The 15586-nt window shown below is 38.7% G+C and overlaps 1 long non-coding RNA gene across 1 annotated transcript; it reads left to right on the plus strand.

Annotated features, from left to right (window-relative positions):
• Positions 1–881: 881 nt before the first annotated feature.
• LOC149128322 (uncharacterized) lies at positions 882–11155 on the plus strand. The gene is made up of 3 exons (XR_016212667.1): positions 882–1343; positions 4339–4403; positions 9275–11155. It is a non-coding gene; the product is annotated as an uncharacterized LOC149128322 (long non-coding RNA).
• Positions 11156–15586: the final 4431 nt, after the last annotated feature.

Raw genomic sequence — 15586 nt, forward strand, 5'->3', positions numbered from 1 at the left:
TCTATAGGGCCAGAGTCATGCTTGGAATTAAATTGTTATTCTTTGACAGATCTGTACTTCAAACCAGCTTTTATGTTCTGGGTACTATTTCATCCTAAACTTGGAATTTTCTTCTGTTCCACTGTTACATACTGCTTTCTGTTCTGAACTCAAGGAATAGGACGTGTATCCAGACCTAGGGGTTTCCAGCAGATTGCCTTCTCTATTGCACTGATTCTGTAAATTTTACATAGCTTGAGTTGGGTGCAGGCCAAGAGGCCAACGTTTTAGACACATTATTGTCTCATGTATTATGCTAGGTTTCCAACAAGGGTGTGAGGAGCATTGTTGTCTGAGAGAACTCAGACACTTCATGTCTACACGCGAAATTGCTATATGGAAACTTCGAGTCACAGAAGAGGCTAACCAAGCGTTCTAATGATAATAAAGGGAAAGAAGATCCCTGAGGGGTCAAAAGGTTATGGAAAAGAGTGAACCTGCAGTTCAATAGAACAGTCAATGGGAAAAATGGAAGAAACACTTCTGTGTTCTTTTTTTTTTTTTAATTTTATTTTTTGTGAGATTTAAAAGCAAGATTAGAGTCAAAGTCCAAGAAAGGAAAAAAATCCCAAAGGGGCCTATGGGAAGGGGATTTTAAGCACAATTTTGGGGATGAGAAAAAGTTGACAAACAGTTATAAAGTGGGGACAAAACCCATCAAAAGACCTGATCTGCAATCTTTCACCCTGCCTGGCTAGCTCAGGATAAAACAAAGATCCCTCAGCAGAGTGGGATAGGTAACTTGTTTACCTTAAGCTGTGAGCTCAGAGGGCTGGAATCCCCACTCCCTCGCTATTCTTATGGTAAAACTGGAAACTTTCAAGGAGTAGGCAGACAGGCACTTTTGACCTTGCTAAAGATAACTTTTGGGAGAAAGTAAGCACTCTCAGTTTCCACTGGAAACACCCGGACTGCCTACTAAACGCATCTGACTCCTCGCATTCCAGCCCCCAGGAAACTGGGCAATGGCTGCTCCAGTTGTTCCAAGCTGAAAAGGGATGTTACAGTCAAGACAGGGTTCCAGCATGAGGTGGTTTCTCAGCAGGAGGTGGCTTCTCAAGGAGGATGCAGCGCCAGTCCACAGAAACTGCTTCCATCCCAGGCTGCAGGTGCATGGTCATCTCGAATTTACTGTTTCCAGTCTGGAGAAGACAAATCTAACTAGCAGATTAAACCCACAGGGGCTAAAACAAAGGACAGAGTCATTATTTAGGGGCCCTAAGAAAGGTGCTATCTAATCCACAAGCAAGTTTTCCCATTGAGAAGCAAATAGAAACTGACAGAACGGGCTTGATTGTAATCAGGTGGGTGTTGTTTGTTTTAAATTAAATTTTTTATTTTAATTTTAATTAGTTTTTAACAGATTCAATGTGATTTGTAGATATAACCCTAAGAACATAATGATCTTCCCTTCCCCCCCTCTCCTTCCCATTTCTTTTCTCCCTCCATCCCACTTATACTCCATCCTTCTCCTTTTTTTTTTTTTTAATTTTTGGGATAAAATACTTTAAATTTACATTGAGGTAAAAAGGCTTAATACTTCACTGAATAAGAAGTTTAACAAGTAAAAAGCAATAAGATCCTAGAAGTAAAATAGACAACAATTATAAACAATAATTGAATGGAAAAATGAACATTTCACAAATACACAGTAAATTTTAAAATAATCACAGATCATTAAAACTATATTAGTGTAACATCCTTAACCACTGGTTTTACAAAGGTGTAAAACAAAGTTTTACAAAACTAAACTGGCAGCAATATTGATACATACAGGTCTTTATTTCTTCCTTTCTTTCCTTCCTTCCTTCTCTCTCATTCTTTCCTTCTTCTTCCTTTTTATATTTGTTCTTTTTTTTTAATTTTAGCTCCAGCATATAAAGGAGAACATGCTGTACTTGTCTTTCTTGGTCCAGCTGATTTCACTTAGCACAATGTCCACCAGTTATATTTCTTTTACTGCAAATGGTAGAATTTCACTCTTGCTATAGTTGAATAATATTCCGTTGTGTGTATATATATCACATTTTCTTTATCCATTCATCAGTGATGGACACCTTGTTGATGGCAAATTTGTGTTATCCTGAACAGTGCTGCTATAAAGGGTGGTGCAGGTTTCTCTTTGATACATTGTGCTCAAGTCTTTTTGATATACATCAGTAGTGGGATTGCTGGATCAATGACAAGTTGATTTCTAGCTTTTAAAGAAAACTCCATACCATTTTCCACAGTGGCTGCACTAATTTACATCCCCATTAACAGTGTACAAGAATTCCCATTCTTCTGTATCCTTACCAGCATTTGTAACTCTGTGTTTTGGATTCTAGCCATTCTAACAGGGGAGAAATGATATCTCATTGTGGTTTTGATTTGCATTTCCCTGATGGTAGTGATGTTGAGCATTTTTTTATGTATTTGTTGGCCATTTGCATTTCTTCATTTTAGAAATGTCTATTGAAGTCATTTGCTCATTTCTCAGTTTGATTGAATTTTTTTGTTGTTGAGTTTTTAAGTTGCTGATACTAATCCTTCTTCAGATAGGTGGTTTACAAATATTTTTTCCCATTCTGTTCTATGTCTCTTCACCCTATTGACTGTTTCCTTTGCTGTGCAAAAGCTTCTGAGTTTGATACAGTCCCATTTGTTTAGTTTTACGTTTGCTGCCTGTGCTTTGAGATTCTTGTCCAAAAAGTTGTCCTCTACACCAAAGTCTTAGACTGCTTCCCCTACATTTTTTCCAGCAATGTCCTAATCATAGGTATTAAATTTAGATCTTTGATCCAGTTTGAGTTGATTTTTGTATATGGTGAGAGGCGTGGATCTAATTTCATTCTTATATACATCCACTTTGCAAGTAGTATTTGTTAAAGAGGTTATCCTTACTTCACTATACGGTCTGAGCACTTTTGTCAAAAATCAGTTCCCTGTATGTGCGTGGATTAATTTCTGGGCTCACTATTCTGCTCCACTGGTCTACGTGTCAATCTTTATCCCATTATCAAGCTGTTTTAATCACTGGATCTTTGTAGTATGCTTTGAAATCAAGTATTCCGATGCCTCCAGCTTGCTTTTTCTTTCTTAGAATTGCTTTGGCTATTCTGGGTCTTTTGTGATTCCATATGAATTTTAGGATTGTTTTTTCGAACTCTGTAAAGAATACTATTGATATTTTGATAGGGATTGCATTGAATCTGTAGATTGCTTTAGGTAGTATAGACATTTTAGTGATATCAATTCTTTGGATCTATGAGCAAGGAATATCTTTTCATTTTTTTATGTCCTTAATTTCTTTCATCAATGTTTGATAATTTGCATTGTAGAAATTTTTCACTACTTTCATTAAATTTATTCCTATATATTTGACTTTTTGTGTCTATTGAGAACAGGATTTCCTTCTTGATTTATCATTCTGTGAGTTTATCATTAGCATACAAAAAAGGCTAATGCTTTTGTATGTTTTTGTGACCTGCAACTTTACTAATTGCTTTATCAATTCCAACAGCTTTTTGGTGGAGTGTTTAGGTTTTTCCGTGTACAACATTACGTCATCTGCAAACATGGATAATTTTGACTTTCACTTTTCTAATTCTGATGCCCTTTATTTCTTTCTCTTCTCTAATTGCTCTTGCTAAAACTTCCAGGACTATATTGAATAAGACTGGTGAAAGTGGGTATTCATGTCTTGTTCCAGATCTAAAGGGAAATGCCCCTAGTTTTTCCCCATTCAGTATGATATTGGCCACTGGTTTGTGATATATAGCCTTTATAGTTTTGAGGAATGTTCCTTCCATAACCATTTTATTGATGGTTTTGGTTATGAAGAGGTATTGAATATTATCAAATGTTTTTTTTGCATCTACTGATTTGACGATAGAGTTTTTGCTCTTCATTATATTGATGTGATTTATGATGTTTATATGTGTCTATAAATGACATAGTGGATGAATCTGCTATAGTTTGTAAGGATAAAAGTGTGACTTTGAGAAGAATGAGGGTTTCCTTGGGTGTGTATCTTTGGGCCACAAGAGATTTCAGTGTCAGACTCCCAGGTGAAGGTGGAAGCCAAGTCCTTGTTCTTGGGGCTGAGGGAGACAGAGTGTCTGCCCCTTGTACTACTGGCAAGGCTGAATGATGCCAGGGCTTGTGACAGCAATTGCTGTGGCTCTAGGATTATGTGATGTTGATGGACCCTTCCTCAGGTCTTGTTAGGAAAGTCCAACTCCTGCTGTCATTGATAATACCAACAGCCCTGGGCCTTGGACTAGGCAATGTGAACTGAACCCTGTTCCTGTCCTACAGGATGATGACAAGGTGTGCAGGAGGTTTTACTCTGGAGGATGTGAGTTCACAGAAGTGGAATGCAGGTAAGTTCTTCCTTATGTCCACTGGGTGGATTCCAGTGGCACCAAGAAATTTAGAATAAATTGTTTAGTAGTCCTGAGGTTCCTTACCTAGATAGTGGGTTCCTTATCCAGATCTCCCAGGGTGGGAGTGGATTTTTTTATGGGCTGCTTCTTGTGTTAGCCCTTAGATGCTAAAGTGATACTCCCTTGCTCACATAGAGTGTGTGAACATAGCTTTAGGGCTAATGTCCCACAGTTGTAGAATACAAGGGTTCTGACTTTGCCCCACATGTTGCCCTGACACAGCATGACTTTGGCTAAGTATGGTACTCTTCAGGAGTCAGGGAGGCAGGGGAAGCAAGTTAGCTTCTTTGCTCCAAGCCTAGCAGTTGCGCAGACTCCAGTAAGCTCTCCAGGCTGGAGTAAAAGTCAGTGGGTGACAGTGGTACTCCCTCTCTGCTAAAACTGTGAGCAGTAGGGCATGCAGCAATTTCTTCCTACTAATGTGGCAAGATTGTGGCTCACAGCCATCACTTGGCTGTGCCACAGAGCTGGCTGCAGCAGTGTCTCTGTCTTCTCTCTTCTTGTCACAAGGTGGTTTTTTTTTTCTCTCTTTTTCATATCTTTGCTGAAAATTCCCATCAGCCAGACCCTTGGAAATGTAGACCTTCCTTTGTTCTTTTCATATCTCAGAGCAGCCTAAGTTAGTGTGGCCATACCCTATTCAGCCATCATGGATCGCTACTTTGGTGTTCTTGATCAAAAAAGGACTGTGAGTTAAATGGGATCTGCATATTAATGGAGCAAACTTCTGTGATAATAGTCTTCAATATAATCTTATGTTGAATTAGAACTTTCCATATTTCAATATCTGGAATAGATTAATAGTAAGTGGCAGAGTGCGGGCAGACAAGAAATATGGATTATTCTGGAAGGCCATTATTCATTACTATCAGTTATATCATTACTTCTGAGATCAGATGAGATTGGGTGCATTCAGGGTGGTATGGCCGTAGACAGTTCTATCATTACTATCAGTTATATTTGGTGATAAAACTAAAAACTGTTAGCTTTAGTCTTGCTAAGAGAAAAATCTCTCCCTTCACCCAAGACTTCATTACTTCAGGAGTAGAATAGTGGTATTTGGAGAATATATTTCCTGGTTTCCTATTGTTAATGAATCCACATACAAATCAACCTCTCTCTCTCTTTCTCTCTCTCTCTTTCTCTCTGTCTCTTTCTCTTTTTTCTTGTTTAAGAGAAACTGTAGAATCCTCCAGTTTTGAGTGGTGCTGTGACATAGCAGGTAGCTGACACCTGCAGTTCTGGTATCCCATGTGGGCTCCAGTTCAAGCCCCGGCTGCTCCACTTCCAGTCCAGCTCTCTGCTGGGGGGCAGTGGAAGATGGCCCAAGTCCTTGGGTCTCTGCACCCACATGGGAGACCGGGGGGAGGCTCCTGGATTCTGCTTCGGATCGGCTCAGATCTAGCCATTGCGACCAATTGAGGAGTGACCCAGTGGATGGAAGACCTCTCTCTCTGCCTCTCCCTCTCTCTGTCTGTAACTATGCCTCTTGAGTAAAGAAATAAATCTTTTCTTTTTAAAAAAATAAACCTCCTATTTTTAGCGGGAGATTTTTCAATCCTTACACCCTCTAACAATTTAGTAACTTGGATTCAAAGTGACACAAAAGGGGACTTCAATATTCCCAATATTTTACATTTTTGAGAACTGGAATACTGTGTAAAAAGTAGATGCTCCTTAGAAGCACAACGTTTAAATGATTTTATACATCATACATATGTGACCCTGACTGCATACTGCGAAGACAAGAGTTCTGTGCTCTCAGAAGAGTTAAAAGCCCCAGTCTCAGTCTCATAAGTTATACTTTTTTTTTTTTTAACCACACATTATATCTCCATGAACTTCACACAGTCTCAGTTATCTTCCAACTTACAGTGTTCGGAGTTTTGCATTTGCCCTCTGGAATTAATGGTCTACTATCAGCAAAATTCCTCATATCCTCAGATTTCCTTTATCTTCTTGCTCTAAGTGAATTCTGGCTGTGCCCTACAACACTACATCCCCTGTAATCCTTTTAACTGTGGCTGTTTTTTCTTTTCTGTTCCAACTCTCAAACCACCAGTACTAGAGATGGGGCAGCTAGCTTTCCTCTTCCTGCTTAAATTTTCTATTTTTTCCAGTAAAAGTGATGATTTGAAATCTCATGTTATCATATTATGTCATTTGTTTACCACTCCTCAATCCTTGCTCACAAATGTTCAATTTGTTTCCCTTAATATTTAAATTATTTTGCCTTTTGATCCCATGCTACTTTCTCCAACATTTCTTTTATTTTTATTTTTGGTAGTTTCAATGTTTATGAAAATATCCTTTTCAGTCCTTCTTGGTCTTAATTCCTTGAGCTCCTGTTCTCCAAATATCTGCATCCTCAGAGCTCACAACCTAATTTAACTGCAGACTTTCTTTATATGTTAACAAGAACATGATAATCCTCACCTCTCTTTTTCCAAACCAATCCTTCCACTACTCTGGTTTTAATAATCAGTGTATACTTTTCAACTTTTCTCTGTCTCTTTTGCCTCTGCTCTGCTCTCTTTCCTTCTTATCCAGCTTAAATTCAATGACAATCATTTTAATCACTTTTTTTCTTGCATTCAACTTCAGTTCCCTTGCCTCTCTCTCCCTTTATGATGTTTTTCACAAAATACATTTTGCTTAAATTCAACTTTCCACCTACCCAATGCTATATCTGTACACTTTACTATGCCTAGAACAAAACCATTTGCATCCTGGCCAAGTCCTGTTTGAACTGATCACCAAAAATAAAAAGTAGGCCGTATCTACAACTATATATTGTTAGCCAATTTGCACTTTTACTCTTCTATTTAAACTCTAGTAATGACCTTTGTAAGGAAAAGAGTACAAATTGGTGCCACCTCACACGGGGAATCAAATGTAAGAAAAAGGTGCAGAATAGAGAGGAGGTAGAATACGAACTCGCAGCCAGACCAGATTTAGTCAGAGAAAATAAACTCACAGAGGTCAACCAACTGTCATCTTGCTTACAGACCAAAAATGTGGCAGAGGCCCAGACCCCAGCAGACTGGGCCTTTTGTATATTAGGTGGGCCAGGGGTATGGGTGGCAGGCAGTAGGTAGAGATGAGCTTCTCCATACTGGTTCTTCAAGTGTGGCCCACTGGCCTCCAAACCTGGTGAAGAATGCAAGGTGGGGTTGGGAACAATACAGGATGAGAGACTGAACTGATCTCTTGAAAGAAAGCAGGGGTAACAAGGACCTAACATGGCTGAGGCTCATGTCCTTGTCCCATCAGTCCTGACTCTGAGTGTAGATAAGGAGATGGGGTGCCATTTGATCTGGGCTTCTGCCAAGTGTTTGGTCTGTGAGCATGATGGCAGTTGGTCGACCTCTGTGAGTTTATTTTCTCTGAATAAATTTGGTCTAGCTGCAAAAAAAAAAAAAAAAAAATAAGGAAAAGAGGGGCAGATTGGTGCCGCCTCACACAAGGCACCAAAATCCAAGAAAAAGAGGTGCAGAACAGAGAGGAGGCAGGGTACCCATCTACAGCCAGACCAAATTTATTCAGAGAAAATAGATCTGCAGAGGTGGGTGACCAATTGCCAGATTGCACAGACTGGACACACGGCAGAGGGCCTCAACCCCAGGGGCCTGGCTTTATTATATCTTAGGAGGGCTAGGTGTGGGGTGGGGGTAGAGGGCACTGGGGAAGAATGTTGGGGAGGGGTGTAAAAACAAAGGGTGTGAGATTGAATTGAGATTAAGGAATAAGTTCCAATATTTATTGTTTTTTGGGCAATGAGCGATAATGGCTAAGGCATATATCTTTGTTCCATCAACCTTGTTTTGTACTTCGCTAATAAAACTGAAGCAATAAGAGCATAGTTTCCACTCATATCAACCACACTGACCTCACCAGAGTATGACTCTTGAACTATCTATTCCTCTAACTAAACCAATCTGTTTTTGCAGTAAATCCTGTCCCTTTTTAATTACTGAAACACTGTCATTCAATTATCTCCTCTCTTAAATATAAGTTTTATTTCCCTCTCTGCTAGCTGCATTCCCATTAATAATCAAATGTACTATTTTTCTTTTACAAGCAAAAATCTTATATGTTTTGTACTACCATATTTTATATCCTTTCTCCTATATGTTTTGAATCCTGTATCCTCAAAAGAGTTCTCTAATATACTTCTTTACTTGAGAGGTATATACACACACACACAGACGAAGACAGAGATACAAACGTTGATAGAGGGAGTTCTCATCCACTGGTTCAATTCCCAAATTCTTTTTTTTTTTTTTTTTTTTGACAGGCAGAGTGGACAGTGAGAGAGACAGACAGAGAGAAAGGTCTTCCTTTGCCTTTGGTTCACCCTCCAATGGCCGCCGCGGCCAGCACGCTGTGGCCAGCGCACCGCGCTGATCCGAAGGCAGGAGCCAGGTACTTCTCCTGGTCTCCCATGGGGTACAGGGCCCAAGCACTTGGGCCATCCTCCACTGCACTCCCTGGCCACAGCAAAGAGCTGGCCTGGAAGAGGGGCAACCGGGACAGAATCCGGCGCCCGGACCGGGACTAGAACCCGGTGTGCCGGCGCCGCTAGGCGGAGGATTAGCCTATTGAGCTGCGGTGCCAGCCCAAATTCTTATAATTGCAGAGGTCATGATGGCAAAGCCAGGAGTTTAGAACTCAACTACAAACATAATTATCTGGACCATCACCACAGCCTCCTAAGGGGAGCAGTAGCAGGAAGCTGGCATCAGGGGTGTAGAACCCAGGTACTTCCATGTCCAATGCTAATACTTCCTCCTTCTTTTCTTTTTCAGACTCAAGACTTCAGGCTTCTAATTTCACTGAAAGTGTTATTGTCAAGATTACCATGACTCTAAAGAAAAAAGACCCTTCACAGTCCTCACCTTACTGACTTTACCACTGGCCACTCTCTCCTCACTATCACACTCCTGCCATTTGACTTTCCTAGAACATTATTTTTTGGTTTTCTTCCCAACTGACATCACTCTGAAACCCTCCTTTGCTGGTTCTTTCCCTTTTCCCTGACTTTTAGCTTGCTGTCCTGAGACCCACCCTTTATCCTGTCGTTTTCTTCATCTATACTTACTTTCTTGGTGATCTCTGGTCTCCCTGCTATTTGCTATTTTCTAGTTTCCATGATTTACATTAGGATTCAACCCAGTTCCTATTACAGGTGCTTGCTCTACAACTGCATAACAAATATTTCAAACCTCACACATCCAAATTAATTTTGATCTTCTTCCCCAAATCTACTTGATCTGTAAACTTCTCCAACCTAGTTATGAAAGTGCCATTCTTCTGTATCTCAAACAAAAACCATGGATTCTCTTAGAGTTTACTTTGTCTATATCAAACTCCTACATCTGATCTCAGTGGAAATACCGTTGGCTCTACCTTGACAATGTATCCAGAATTTAATTGTTTGTCACCACCTTGTGTGAGCCTTCTTACAGTTCTTTCCATTTTCACTTATTTTCCCTATACTTTCTTCGCAATATTATAACCAGAACAATCCTATAAAAAATAATCTGCAAATACTTTCTTTTCACATGAACCCTCCAGTGGCCTCCATCTCGTACAGAGCAAAACTTAAATGCCTTCCATTAGCCTGCAGAGCTGTTAGTTCTTTGAGGTCAACTTGGCTATTTGCCTTCACTCACTCTCCTCCAGAAGAATCTGCCTCCTTGATGTTTAGAAGTAAGACCTCTCCCTGCTTGTCACCCTTGTCTAGGCTGTTGCCCTGCTTTCCAGTATACTTGTTCTGTGTTTCCACCTGTCAAATTCCCTTGTAATTGTCAAATACTTGCTTGCATATCAGATTTCCAGTGAGACTTATTCTGACCACTTAATTAAAAATTATGTCCAGCATTTACCCACCAAACACATATCCTCATACTTCACCCCTTTACTCTACTCCTTTATCCCTAATTCCACTTGTCATGTTCTAACATAGCATGTATTTTACCTTTAAAATTTAAGGCTGTGGGTTGTTTGCTTTTTTATTTCCCTTCTCTACAAAGTATTCACATGGCAGAATTTTTTTTTCAGTGATATATCAAAATTTCCTGAAATGATGTTTGGAACACAATAAATGTTCAATAAACATTTATACAATTAATTATACAATGAATGTATGAATGGACAATTGGATGAGCTGATTATTCTAAGTTTTATTCCAAGACAGCTGTACCCAGAGAAGGGATATAGTCTTTGACATCCAAAAGGACTGGATCTGAGAACCTGTACTTCTGTGGATTAACAGTGTGGCCTTGTATAAATTACTTTACTTAATCGAGAAAATTGGCACAACAGTATTTACTTCTTCAATGTTTGTGGGGGATTTAATCAAGTATTTATCATCACAGTTCCTGGTGCATATTAAGTGCTCAATAAATGCTGGCAATTACTGTGTGCTTTGTAAACAGAATTTGCTTTCATTTTCCATGGATGTCTTGCTTGTGAGAATAACTGTGTCCCTTTGTGACACAAATCAGCACTTGTGAGGCATCTGAGGGTAAAAGGACCTTCTGATCATATTGTTGTCAACAGTGTGCCTCAATTGAATGGGAAATCACATTGTTTACACAGAAAAAAAATGCAATTGTCTCTGTGTGAGACTCTGATTAGCAACAACAATTGTGTGTCCATTTTCAAGCTCTGGTTCATACAGAGTAATGTTTCTGCAACATATATTAGATTAAAATGAAATTGAATTTTCTTCCTCTGAAAGCATAACTACAAGCCTTTTAAGAGTGAAAAAAAATAATACCCCTACACAGGACATGAGTCCATTTCTTTTAAATAGGTTTTCACACCACAAAAGCATGAAGCAGCCCCGGTAAATGTAGAGTATTCATTTTCCACAGTGGCATGTGATGGATAGATGTGAAAAAAATATCCCCAGTACGATGGACAAGACCTTCAAAATGGAAAATGTGCCAAATTGAGGGAACTCTGGCAGAGTTTCCAACAGTAGAAACAGCATCTTAGCTAGGATCATTCATTCGCTTTTTAAATTTCCATTCAAAGATTAGTTAAAAAGGAGCAGAGGAGTAATTCTTAAAAGAAAATTATTTGACAAAAAAATCACTCAATTTTTAGACCATGCTAATGTATAAAAAACAACTGTAAATGGAATAAACACTTTACAGTAATTTATATACATTTACTTCTTTGAATTTGGTGATGATCTTTTATTGAACAATAGTTGACTTCAAAGAACAGAAAAAAAAGATAATTAAGAAATCTATCTTTTAAGGGAAAGATCTATTGACTTGTATTATTATTTTTGGCATTTTTAGATGAAGAAACTGTCAGCAGTTTTCAATGTCTTGCCCATGATACATGGGAAGTGGACTCAAATTTAGGATCTCTGATCATCTAAGCCATTACATTTGTACTCGACACATACATACTTTTTTGGTGTATCACAAGAGAAATGGTGACATTAACTTATTTCCTTCTTTTCTAAAGGTATAAATATTTATTTATTTGAAATGCCAAATAAGAGAAAGAGAGAGAGATCTTCCATCACTGATTCACTCCTCAAATGCCTACACACTGCTGGGGCTGATGTTGGCCAAAGCTAGGAGCCAAGAACTGCATTTGGGTCTCTTGTGTCAGTGACATAGCCCAGTACCTGCTGCCTCACAGGTACACTAGCAGGAGGTGGAGTTAGAAACGAAAGTGGAGCTTGATGTCAGACACTCTGTTATAGAATTTGGTGTTCCAAGTAGTTAACCTGTTATGCCACAATGTCCATCTCAACTTTTTAACTAAGCAAAACACGAGTGAAAGAGAAAATGTTCTCCTGAGTTTGGATGAACTTCTCAGGCACTGTTCCTGAAACATCAATGCTACAGCTTAAAAGGAAATGGAAGCTATACTCAGAAGGATTTTTGACATGACTAGAATCCAGGTCTTTAGAAGTGTTGCACTGTAATGGCAGAAAACTCTCCTATGCAATGAAAAGAAAAAGACCTAGCTCAGAATGTTGATGAGGTAATTAATGCAAAATTCTTAACCTTGTGTCTGATATATAGAAGCTATTTGAAACATGCTATAGATTCTCCTTAACCTTCGCTTATGTGCTCTTTCAACTGCATACTAACTTTTTTTTTTCTTAGAGCATCACCTGGGAGCACAAAACCAATCCAGATTAAATTAAAAGTATATTGAAGGGCAGGTGCTGTAGTGCTATGGGTTAAGCTATTGCTTGGGAAACCAACATCAATATTGGAGTGTACAATTTGAGTTGCAGCCACTCTGCACTTTCAATTCAACAGCCTGTTGCCGTACCTGGGAAGCAGCAAATGATGTCCCAATTACTTGGGGCTCCTGCCTCCTGAGTAGGAGACCTGAATGGAGTTCCTGGATCCTGACTTTGACATGGCCTAGCTCTGGCTGTCACGTGCATTTGGGGAGTGAACCAGCAGATGGAAGATCTCTCTTGTTCTTCCTCTTTTTTAAAAAGATTGATTTATTTATTTAAAAGGCAGAGTGACTGGGGTGGGGGTTAGGAGAGAGAGAGACAGAGAAAGAGAGATCTTCCATCTGCTGGTTTACTCCCCAAATGGCTGCAATGGCCAGAAATGGACAGAACCAAAGCCAGGAGACTGAAGCTTCCTCCAGGCCTTGTGCAGGGGCCCAAGCACTTGGGCCATCTTCTGCTGTTTTCCCAGGCACATTAGTAGGGAGTTGGATCAGAAGTGGAACAGCCAGAGCTTGAACCATACCCATATGGAATGTCAGTGCCACGGGCAATGGCTTTACACTCTATGCACTAGCCCCTTAAATCAATGTTAAAAAAATATCATGTTCAGATTTACATCAGTCAATGTCTTTGTTGGAAACAGATTGGATCATTGTTTAAGAAAGGATGAATTAACAGAGGATGGGACAGCATTAGTGGAAACCAACAAAGAATAGTTCATCATGTCTAGTAATAGCAACAGCATAGAACTGTTACCAAACTTAGATCTTGTTGGGGCAAAAGAAACTGTTATCATAATCCAGAGATGGAGAAGCTATAGCAATACACAACAGATGGACAAAAGGAGATGTACATTTCCATTTATAAATCCAACTTTGATTTTGAGATAATTGCGGATTCACATGCAATTTTAAGAACTCTCAGGGTATAGGATTGTTCCATAAGCATAAGGAATACTCATGTTGCTCTTGAATAACTATCATCATGTCCCTCTCCTTCTCCTCACCATATTAAAGACAGACAACTGGAAATCTCTTCTCCATTTCTATATTTTTATCATAGAAATGATGTTTAAAAGGACTTTTTCAGCAGGTAGACTTTTGGGATTGGCTTTTCAAAACTGATAATGATCTGGATATTCATCTCAGTTGTTGGGTGTACAAATAGTTTATTCACTTTTATTATATAGAATTAGTCCATGACATGGATATACCACAGTTTGTTTAAACATCCTGTGGTTTGGCCATTGAAAGACATCTGAGTTCTTGCTAGCTTGCAGCTATTACATATAAAACCATTGTGTATCTTTATGCTTAAGTTTTTGAGTAAACAAAACTAATTGAATCTCTACGATAAACACCCAGAAGTGGAATTGCTGGGTTGAGATAATCGTCTGGTTCATTTTTAAAGAAACTCATCATCAGTTTTACAGAGTACCTGTACTATTTCATATCCAACCAGCAATACCAGAGTGATCCAGTTTATACACATTTTTGCTAGTGTTTGTTGTGGTCATTTTTTTTTATTTCAGCCATTCTTAAATGTATGAATTGATAATTCATTGTGGATTTAATTTGCATTCTTCTAATGACAGGAGTTTTATCTTATCATTTGCTTATTTGACATCTTTACAACCTGTTCATGAACTATTCCTTCATATTCTTTTTTCAATTTGCAATTATAAAGTTGTTTTAAATCAAATTTTCATAAGTTTGTTCACCAAATCTCGTGTCAGCTGGAACTCAGATCCATTTGGTTTCAGATACTAATCCAAAATGTGAGTCTACCTGCTTGAGTGTTCTTATATTCTTAGTTTCAGGAATACGCAACATGGTATTCCTGAAAGTTAAGGCATGAATCAAATTCTACTAAATGCCAAGAGAGTACTTGTACAATTCACAGAAAGGAAGGTATTCCCAGAAATGAAGCACCTGGGAAATTAAAGCTCCTTTTAAATTTAGTACCTCAGTGAAAGTCTTACAAATGTAATATGAATTTCAAAATGTCCCTACTGGAAAAGGAATGTACCTTGCTATTGTTTAAGTCTGTTTCAAATGTTGCTTACTTTTACTTGATTGAGAAGGATGGAAAGACCCTGCCAAGTCTTCCAATTAGATTTCCATTTCATTTTGCATTGCATTACTGGAAGACATGGAGTAACACCTCTGGTGAATCTTTAGGAAAGAAGCTATTTTGGGACTTAATTATAAAAAGTTAATTTTTTTTTTTTGGTAAATGCAACAGAGAATACTGGGCATCTAAAAGGAAGCCATGATCCTTTAAAAAAAAAAAAAAAAAGAATCCCAAAAGAAGACTAGGATGATTTCCCTTACTGTATTAAAAGGAACACTAATACAGAAAGAGGCTTTGTATATTTTTGGCTCAATCCATCCATCACACAGGTGATTCAGTTATTTTTCTAAACCAAAGATAAAATAAGAGAATATTTCCTTGCTCAAAGACTACAGTGACTAACTTGCCTCAGGGTGAAATCCATGCTCCTTATCAGGACATTTGAAGAGGATGGCTAAAACCCATCCTGCATTTATTCAAATGGCAAATCTCTAGGCTACCAATTTCTAAGCACTATGGAGTACTTATTCTCCATGCTTTTGTTCATTGGGCCTCTGCCTTCTGCATTCTCAGTAGTATCCCCAGGACCCCAGGGTGCATGGTCATAAAGACAGATCCTGCAAGTTTTTATTTCTTATTGCAATATTAAGATGGTCTTTGAATGAATAGATTATCACATAACTCTATTTATATCCTACAAATGCCTAAAGTAAATCTCAAAGAAAGCAGCTATTCTCTGTCCTTCTTTGTTACTGACTGTATTTCCACTGTTGTAAATGATCACCGGATGTTCTTTTCACTCTGGGATCTGTATCCACAG

The sequence above is a fragment of the Oryctolagus cuniculus genome, chromosome 1 (genome assembly GCF_051225735.1).
Source record: "Oryctolagus cuniculus isolate XC-2025 breed Fujian yellow rabbit chromosome 1, ASM5122573v1, whole genome shotgun sequence".
Lineage (NCBI taxonomy): Eukaryota > Metazoa > Chordata > Mammalia > Lagomorpha > Leporidae > Oryctolagus > Oryctolagus cuniculus.